We start from the raw sequence: 9,870 nt of genomic DNA, 5'->3' as shown, positions 1-9,870 counted from the left end.
AAACCCATTTTTTGCAAATTTTGACAGGTCGGGGGTCATAAAAAACTACAAAATATTGACCACAAATTCGAAAATAAACCAATGATGCAGCTAGATAGATATTCTAATAACAAATTCAGAGAGGTATTCCACTTTTAAATCGGGTAAAAATTTCAAAAGTTTGGGCTAAGCAGTGCTGGGATCTGGTCACTTTTCTGGAAACCCATTTTTTGCAAATTTTGACAGGTCGGGGGTCATAAAAAATTACAAAATATTGACCAAAAATTCGAAAATAAACCAATGATGCAGCTAGATAGATATTTTAATAACAAATTCAGAGAGGTATTCCACTTTTAAATCGGGTAAAAATTTCAAAAGTTATGGGCTAAGCAGTGCTGGGATCTGGTCACTTTTCTGCAAACCCATTTTTTGCAAATTTTGACAGGTCGGGGGTCATAAAAAATTACAAAACACTGACCAAAAATTCGAAAATAAACCAATGATGCAGCTAGATAGATATTTTAATAACAAATTCAGAGAGGTATTCCACTTTTAAATCGGGTAAAAATTTCAAAAGTTATGGGCTAAGCAGTGCAGGGATCTGGTCACTTTTCTGCAAACCCATTTTTTGCTAATTTTGACAGGTCGGGGGGTCATAAAAAATTACAAAATATTGACCAAAAATTCGAAAATAAACCAATAATGCAGCTAGATAGATATTCTAATATCAAATTCAGAGAGGTATTCCACTTTTAAATCGGGTAAACATTTCAAAAGTTATGGGCTAAGCAGTGCTGGGATCTGGTCACATTTCTGGAAACCCATTTTTTGCAAATTTTGACAGGTTGGGGGTCATAAAAAATTACGAAACATTGACCAAAAATTTGAAAATAAACCAATGATGCAGCTAGATAGATATTTTAATAACAAATTCAGAGAGGTATTCCACTTTTAAATCGGGTAAAAATTTCAAAAGTGATGGGCTAAGCAGTGCTGGGATCTGGTCACTTTTCTGCAAACCCATTTTTTGCAAATTTTAAAAAAAGTTGGGGGTCATAAAAAATTACAAAATATTGACCAAAAATTCGAAAATAAACCAATGATGCAGCTAGATAGATATTCTAATAACAAATTCAGAGAGGTATTCCACTTTTAAATCGGGTAAAAATTTCAAAAATGATGGGCTAAGCAGTGCTGGGATCTGGTCACTTTTCTGCAAACCCATTTTTTGCAAATTTTGACAGGTCGGGGGTCATAAAAAATTACAAAATATTGACCAAAAATTCGAAAATAAACAAATAATGCAGCTAGATAGATATTCTAATATCAAATACAGAGAGGTATTCCACTTTTAAATCGGGTAAACATTTCAAAAGTTATGGGCTAAGCAGTGCTGGGATCTGGTCACTTTTCTGCAAACCCATTTTTTGCAAATTTTGACAGGTCATAAAAAATTACAAAACATTAACCAAAAATTCGAAAATAAACCAATGATGCAGCTAGATAGATATTTTAATAACAAATTCAGAGAGGTATTCCACTTTTTAATCGGGTAAAAATTTCAAAAGTTATGGGCTAAGCAGTGCTGGGATCTGGTCACTTTTCTGCAAACCCATTTTTTGCAAATTTGGACAGGTCGGGGGTCATAAAAAATTACAAAATATTGACCACAAATTCGAAAATAAACCAATGATGCAGCTAGATAGATATTCTAATAACAAATTCAGAGAGGTATTCCACTTTTAAATCGGGTAAAAATTTCAAAAGTTTGGGCTAAGCAGTGCTGGGATCTGGTCACTTTTCTGGAAACCCATTTTTTGCAAATTTTGACAGGTCGGGGGTCATAAAAAATTACAAAATATTGACCAAAAATTCGAAAATAAACCAATGATGCAGCTAGATAGATATTTTAATAACAAATTCAGAGAGGTATTCCACTTTTAAATCGGGTAAAAATTTCAAAAGTTATGGGCTAAGCAGTGCTGGGATCTGGTCACTTTTCTGCAAACCCATTTTTTGCTAATTTTGACAGGTCGGGGGTCATAAAAAATTACAAAATATTGACCAAAAATTCGAAAATAAACCAATGATGCAGCTAGATAGATATTTTAATAACAAATTCAGAGAGGTATTCCACTTTTAAATCGGGTAAAAATTTCAAAAGTTATGGGCTAAGCAGTGCTGGGATCTGGTCACTTTTCTGCAAACCCATTTTTTGCTAATTTTGACAGGTCGGGGGTCATAAAAAATTACAAAATATTGACCAAAAATTCGAAAATAAACCAATAATGCAGCTAGATAGATATTCTAATATCAAATTCAGAGAGGTATTCCACTTTTAAATCGGGTAAACATTTCAAAAGTTATGGGCTAAGCAGTGCTGGGATCTGGTCACATTTCTGGAAACCCATTTTTTGCAAATTTTGACAGGTTGGGGGTCATAAAAAATTACGAAACATTGACCAAAAATTTGAAAATAAACCAATGATGCAGCTAGATAGATATTTTAATAACAAATTCAGAGAGGTATTCCACTTTTAAATCGGGTAAAAATTTCAAAAGTGATGGGCTAAGCAGTTCTGGGATCTGGTCACTTTTCTGCAAACCCATTTTTTGCAAATTTTAAAAAAAGTTGGGGGTCATAAAAAATTACAAAATATTGACCACAAATTCGAAAATAAACCAATGATGCAGCTAGATAGATATTCTAATAACAAATTCAGAGAGGTATTCCACTTTTAAATCGGGTAAAAATTTCAAAAGTGATGGGCTTAGCAGTGCTGGGATCTGGTCACTTTTCTGCAAACCCATTTTTTGCAAATTTCGACAGGTCGGGGGTCATAAAAAATTACAAAATATTGACCAAAAATTCGAAAATAAACCAATGATGCAGCTAGATAGATATTTTAATAACAAATTCAGAGAGGTATTCCACTTTTAAATCGGGTAAAAATTTCAAAAGTGATGGGCTAAGCAGTGCTGGGATCTGGTCACTTTTCTGGAAACCCATTTTTTGCAAATTTTGACAGGTCGGGGGTCATAAAAAAGTACAAAATATTGACCAAAAATTCGAAAATAAACCAATAATGCAGCTAGATAGATATTTTAATAACAAATTCAGACAGGTATTCCACTTTTAAATCGGGTAAAAATTTCAAAAGTTATGGGCTAAGCAGTGCTGGGATCTGGTCACTTTTCTGGAAACCCATTTTTTGCAAATTTTGACAGGTCGGGGGTCATAAAAAATTACAAAATATTGACCAAAAATTCGAAAACAAACCAATGATGCAGCTAGATAGATATTTTAATAACAAATTCAGAGAGGTATTCCACTTTTAAATCGGGTAAACATTTCAAAAGTGATGGGCTAAGCAGTGCTGGGATCTGGTCACTTTTCTGCAAACCCATTTTTTGCAAATTTTGACAGGTCGGGGGTCATAAAAAATTACAAAATATTGACCAAAAATTAGAAAATAAACCAATGATGCAGCTAGATAGATATTCTAATAACAAATTCAGAGAGGTATTCCACTTTTAAATCGGGTAAAAATTTCAAAAGTTTGGGCTAAGCAGTGCTGGGATCTGGTCACTTTTCTGCAAACCCATTTTTTGCAAATTTTGACAGGTTGGGGGTCATAAAAAATTACAAAATATTGACCAAAAATTCGAAAATAAACCAATGATGCAGCTAGATAGATATTTTAATAACAAATTCAGAGAGGTATTCCACTCTAAAATCAGGTACAAATTTCAAAAGTTTGGGATAAGCAGTGCTGGGATCTGGTCACTTTTCTGCAAACCCATTTTTTGCAAATTTTGACAGGTTGGGGGTCATAAAAAATTACAAAATATTGACCAAAAATTCGAAAATAAACCAATGATGCAGCTAGATAGATATTTTAATAACAAATTCAGAGAGGTATTCCACTTTTAAATCGGGTAAACATTTGAAAAGTTTGGGCTTAGCAGTGCTGGGATCTGGTCACTTTTCTGCAAACCCATTTTTTGCAAATTTTGACAGGTCGGGGGTCATAAAAAATTACAAAATATTAACCAAAAATTCAAAAATAAACCAATGATGCAGCTAGATAGATATTTTAATAACAAATTCAGAGAGGTATTCCACTCTAAAATCAGGTACAAATTTCAAAAGTTATGGGCTAAGCAGTGCTGGGATCTGGTCACTTTTCTGCAAACCCATTTTTTGCTAATTTTGACAGGTCGGGGGGGTCATAAAAAATTACAAAATATTGACCAAAAATTCGAAAATAAACCAATAATGCAGCTAGATAGATATTCTAATATCCAATTCAGAGAGGTATTCCACTTTTAAATCGGGTAAACATTTCAAAAGTTATGGGCTAAGCAGTGCTGGGATCTGGTCACATTTCTGGAAACCCATTTTTTGCAAATTTTGACAGGTTGGGGGTCATAAAAAATTACAAAACATTGACCAAAAATTTGAAAATAAACCAATGATGCAGCTAGATAGATATTTTAATAACAAATTCAGAGAGGTATTCCACTTTTAAATCGGGTAAAAATTTCAAAAGTGATGGGCTAAGCAGTGCTGGGATCTGGTCACTTTTCTGCAAACCCATTTTTTGCAAATTTTAAAAAAAGTTGGGGGTCATAAAAAAATTACAAAATATTGACCAAAAATTCGAAAATAAACCAATTATGCAGCTAGATAGATATTCTAATAACAAATTCAGAGAGGTATTCCACTTTTAAATCGGGTAAAAATTTCAAAAGTTATGGGCTAAGCAGTGCTGGGATCTGGTCACTTTTCTGCAAACCCATTTTTTGCAAATTTCGACAGGTCGGGGGTCATAAAAAATTACAAAATATTGACCAAAAATTCGAAAATAAACCAATGATGCAGCTAGATAGATATTTTAATAACAAATTCAGAGAGGTATTCCACTTTTAAATCGGGTAAAAATTTCAAAAGTGATGGGCTAAGCAGTGCTGGGATCTGGTCACTTTTCTGCAAACCCATTTTTTGCAAATTTTAAAAAAAGTTGGGGGTCATAAAAAATTACAAAATATTGACCACAAATTCGAAAATAAACCAATGATGCAGCTAGATAGATATTTTAATAACAAATTCAGAGAGGTATTCCACTTTTAAATCGGGTAAAAATTTCAAAAGTTATGGGCTAAGCAGTGCTGGGATCTGGTCACTTTTCTGCAAACCCATTTTTTGCAAATTTCGACAGGTCGGGGGTCATAAAAAATTACAAAATATTGACCAAAAATTCGAAAACAAACCAATGATGCAGCTAGATAGATATTTTAATAACAAATTCAGAGAGGTATTCCACTTTTAAATCGGGTAAAAATTTCAAAAGTGATGGGCTAAGCAGTGCTGGGATCTGGTCACTTTTCTGCAAACCCATTTTTTGCAAATTTTGACAGGTCGGGGGTCATAAAAAATTACAAAATATTGACCAAAAATTCGAAAATAAACCAATAATGCAGCTAGATAGATATACTAATATTAAATGCAGAGAGGTATTCCACTTTTAAATCGGGTAAAAATTTCAAAAGTGATGGGCTAAGCAGTGCTGGGATCTGGTCACTTTTCTGCAAACCCATTTTTTGCCAATTTTGACAGGTCGGGGGTCATAAAAAATTACAAAATATTGACCAAAAATTCGAAAATAAACCAATGATGCAGCTAGATAGATATTCTAATAACAAATTCAGAGAGGTATTCCACTTTTAAATCGGGTAAAAATTTCAAAAGTTTGGGCTAAGCAGTGCTGGGATCTGGTCACTTTTCTGCAAACCCATTTTTTGCAAATTTTGACAGGTTGGGGGGTCATACAAAATTACAAAATATTGACCAAAAATTCGAAAATAAACCAATGATGCAGCTAGATAGATATACTAATATTAAATGCAGAGAGGTATTCCACTTTTAAATCGGGTAAAAATTTCAAAAGTGATGGGCTAAGCAGTGCTGGGATCTGGTCACTTTTCTGCAAACCCATTTTTTGCAAATTTTGACAGGTCGGGGGTCATAAAAAATTACAAAATATTTACCAAAAATTCGAAAATAAACCAATGATGCAGCTAGATAGATATTCTAATAACAAATTCAGAGAGGTATTCCACTTTTAAATCGGGTAAAAATTTCAAAAGTTTGGGCTAAGCAGTGCTGGGATCTGGTCACTTTTCTGCAAACCCATTTTTTGCAAATTTTGACAGGTTGGGGGTCATACAAAATTACAAAATATTGACCAAAAATTCGAAAATAAACCAATGATGCAGCTAGATAGATATTTTAATAACAAATTCAGAGAGGTATTCCACTCTAAAATCAGGTACAAATTTCAAAAGTTTTGGGATAAGCAGTGCTGGGATCTGGTCACTTTTCTGAAAACCCATTTTTTGCAAATTTTGACAGGTTGGGGGTCATAAAAAATTACAAAATATTGACCAAAAATTCGAAAATAAACCAATGATGCAGCTAGATAGATATTTTAATAACAAATTCAGAGAGGTATTCCACTTTTAAATCGGGTAAACATTTGAAAAGTTTGGGCTTAGCAGTGCTGGGATCTGGTCACTTTTCTGCAAACCCATTTTTTGCAAATTTTGACAGGTCGAGGGTCATAAAAATTACAAAATATTGACCAAAAATTCAAAAATAAACCAATGATGCAGCTAGATAGATATTTTAATAACAAATTCAGAGAGGTATTCCACTCTAAAATCAGGTACAAATTTCAAAAGTTATGGGCTAAGCAGTGCTGGGATCTGGTCACTTTTCTGCAAACCCATTTTTTGCTAATTTTGACAGGTCGGGGGTCATAAAAAATTACAAAATATTGACCAAAAATTCGAAAATAAACCAATAATGCAGCTAGATAGATATTCTAATATCCAATTCAGAGAGGTATTCCACTTTTAAATCGGGTAAACATTTCAAAAGTTATGGGCTAAGCAGTGCTGGGATCTGGTCACATTTCTGGAAACCCATTTTTTGCAAATTTTGACAGGTTGGGGGTCATAAAAAATTACAAAACATTGACCAAAAATTTGAAAATAAACCAATGATGCAGCTAGATAGATATTCTAATAACAAATTCAGAGAGGTATTCCACTTTTAAATCGGGTAAAAATTTCAAAAGTTATGGGATAAGCAGTGCTGGTATCTGGTCACTTTTCTGCAAACCCATTTTTTGCAAATTTTGACAGGTCGGGGGTCATAAAAAATTACAAAATATTGACCAAAAATTCGAAAATAAACCAATAATGCAGCTAGATAGATATTCTAATAACAAATTCAGAGAGGTATTCCACTTTTAAATCGGGTAAAAATTTCAAAAGTGATGGGCTAAGCAGTGCTGGGATCTGGTCACTTTTCTGCAAACCCATTTTTTGCAAATTTTAAAAAAAGTTGGGGGTCATAAAAAATTACAAAATATTGACCAAAAATTCGAAAATAAACCAATGATGCAGCTAGATAGATATTTTAATAACAATTTCAGAGAGGTATTTCACTTTTAAATCGGGTAAAAATTTCAAAAGTGATGGGCTAAGCAGTGCTGGGATCTGGTCACTTTTCTGCAAACCCATTTTTTGCAAATTTTAAAAAAAGTTGGGGGTCATAAAAAATTACAAAATATTGACCACAAATTCGAAAATAAACCAATGATGCAGCTAGATAGATATTTTAATAACAAATTCAGAGAGGTATTCCACTTTTAAATCGGGTAAAAATTTCAAAAGTTATGGGCTAAGCAGTGCTGGGATCTGGTCACTTTTCTGCAAACCCATTTTTTGCAAATTTCGACAGGTCGGGGGTCATAAAAAATTACAAAATATTGACCAAAAATTCGAAAACAAACCAATGATGCAGCTAGATAGATATTTTAATAACAAATTCAGAGAGGTATTCCACTTTTAAATCGGGTAAAAATTTCAAAAGTGATGGGCTAAGCAGTGCTGGGATCTGGTCACTTTTCTGGAAACCCATTTTTTGCAAATTTTGACAGGTCGGGGGTCATAAAAAATTACAAAATATTGACCAAAAATTCGAAAATAAACCAATAATGCAGCTAGATAGATATACTTATATTAAATGCAGAGAGGTATTCCACTTTTAAATCGGGTAAAAATTTCAAAAGTGATGGGCTAAGCAGTGCTGGGATCTGGTCACTTTTCTGCAAACCCATTTTTTGCCAATTTTGACAGGTCGGGGGTCATAAAAAATTACAAAATATTGACCAAAAATTCGAAAATAAACCAATGATGCAGCTAGATAGATATTCTAATAACAAATTCAGAGAGGTATTCCACTTTTAAATCGGGTAAAAATTTCAAAAGTTTGGGCTAAGCAGTGCTGGGATCTGGTCACTTTTCTGGAAACCCATTTTTTGCAAATTTTGACAGGTTGGGGGTCATACAAAATTACAAAATATTGACCAAAAATTCGAAAATAAACCAATGATGCAGCTAGATAGATATTTTAATAACAAATTCAGAGAGGTATTCCACTCTAAAATCAGGTACAAATTTCAAAAGTTATGGGATAAGCAGTGCTGGGATCTGGTCACTTTTCTGAAAACCCATTTTTTGCAAATTTTGACAGGTTGGGGGTCATAAAAAATTACAAAATATTGACCAAAAATTCGAAAATAAACCAATGATGCAGCTAGATAGATATTTTAATAACAAATTCAGAGAGGTATTCCACTTTTAAATCGGGTAAACATTTGAAAAGTTTGGGCTAAGCAGTGCTGGGATCTGGTCACTTTTCTGCAAACCCATTTTTTGCAAATTTTGACAGGTCGCGGGTCATAAAAAATTACAAAATATTAACCAAAAATTCAAAAATAAACCAATGATGCAGCTAGATAGATATTTTAATAACAAATTCAGAGAGGTATTCCACTCTAAAATCAGGTACAAATTTCAAAAGTTATGGGCTAAGCAGTGCTGGGATCTGGTCACTTTTCTGCAAACCCATTTTTTGCAAATTTTGACAGGTCGGGGGTCATAAAAAATGACGAAACATTGACCAAAAATTCGAAAATAAACCAATGATGCAGCTAGATAGATATTTTAATAACAAATTCAGAGAGGTATTCCACTTTTAAATCGGGTAAAAATTTCAAAAGTTATGGGCTAAGCAGTGCTGGGATCTGGTCACTTTTCTGCAAACCCATTTTTTGCTAATTTTGACAGGTCGGGGGTCATAAAAAATTACAAAATATTGACCAAAAATTCGAAAATAAACCAATAATGCAGCTAGATAGATATTCTAATATCAAATTCAGAGAGGTATTCCACTTTTAAATCGGGTAAACATTTCAAAAGTTATGGGCTAAGCAGTGCTGGGATCTGGTCACATTTCTGGAAACCCATTTTTTGCAAATTTTGACAGGTTGGGGGTCATAAAAAATTACAAAACATTGACCAAAAATTTGAAAATAAACCAATGATGCAGCTAGATAGATATTTTAATAACAAATTCAGAGAGGTATTCCACTTTTAAATCGGGTAAAAATTTTAAAAGTTTGGGCTAAGCAGTGCTGGGATCTGGTCACTTTTCTGCAAACCCATTTTTTGCAAATTTTAAAAAAGTTGGGGGTCATAAAAAATTACAAAATATTGACCACAAATTCGAAAATAAACCAATTATGCAGCTAGATAGATATTCTAATAACAAATTCAGAGAGGTATTCCACTTTTAAATCGGGTAAAAATTTCAAAAGTGATGGGCTAAGCAGTGCTGGGATCTGGTCACTTTTCTGGAAACCCATTTTTTGCAAATTTTGACAGGTCGGGGGTCATAAAAAAGTACAAAATATTGACCAAAAATTCAAAAAATAAACCAATAATGCAGCTAGATAGATATTCTAATAACAAATTCAG

The sequence above is a fragment of the Drosophila ficusphila genome, unplaced genomic scaffold (assembly GCF_018152265.1).
Source record: "Drosophila ficusphila isolate 14025-0441.05 unplaced genomic scaffold, ASM1815226v1 contig_227, whole genome shotgun sequence".
Taxonomy (NCBI): Eukaryota; Metazoa; Arthropoda; class Insecta; order Diptera; family Drosophilidae; genus Drosophila; species Drosophila ficusphila.
Note: the sequence above shows the minus strand (reverse complement) of the source record.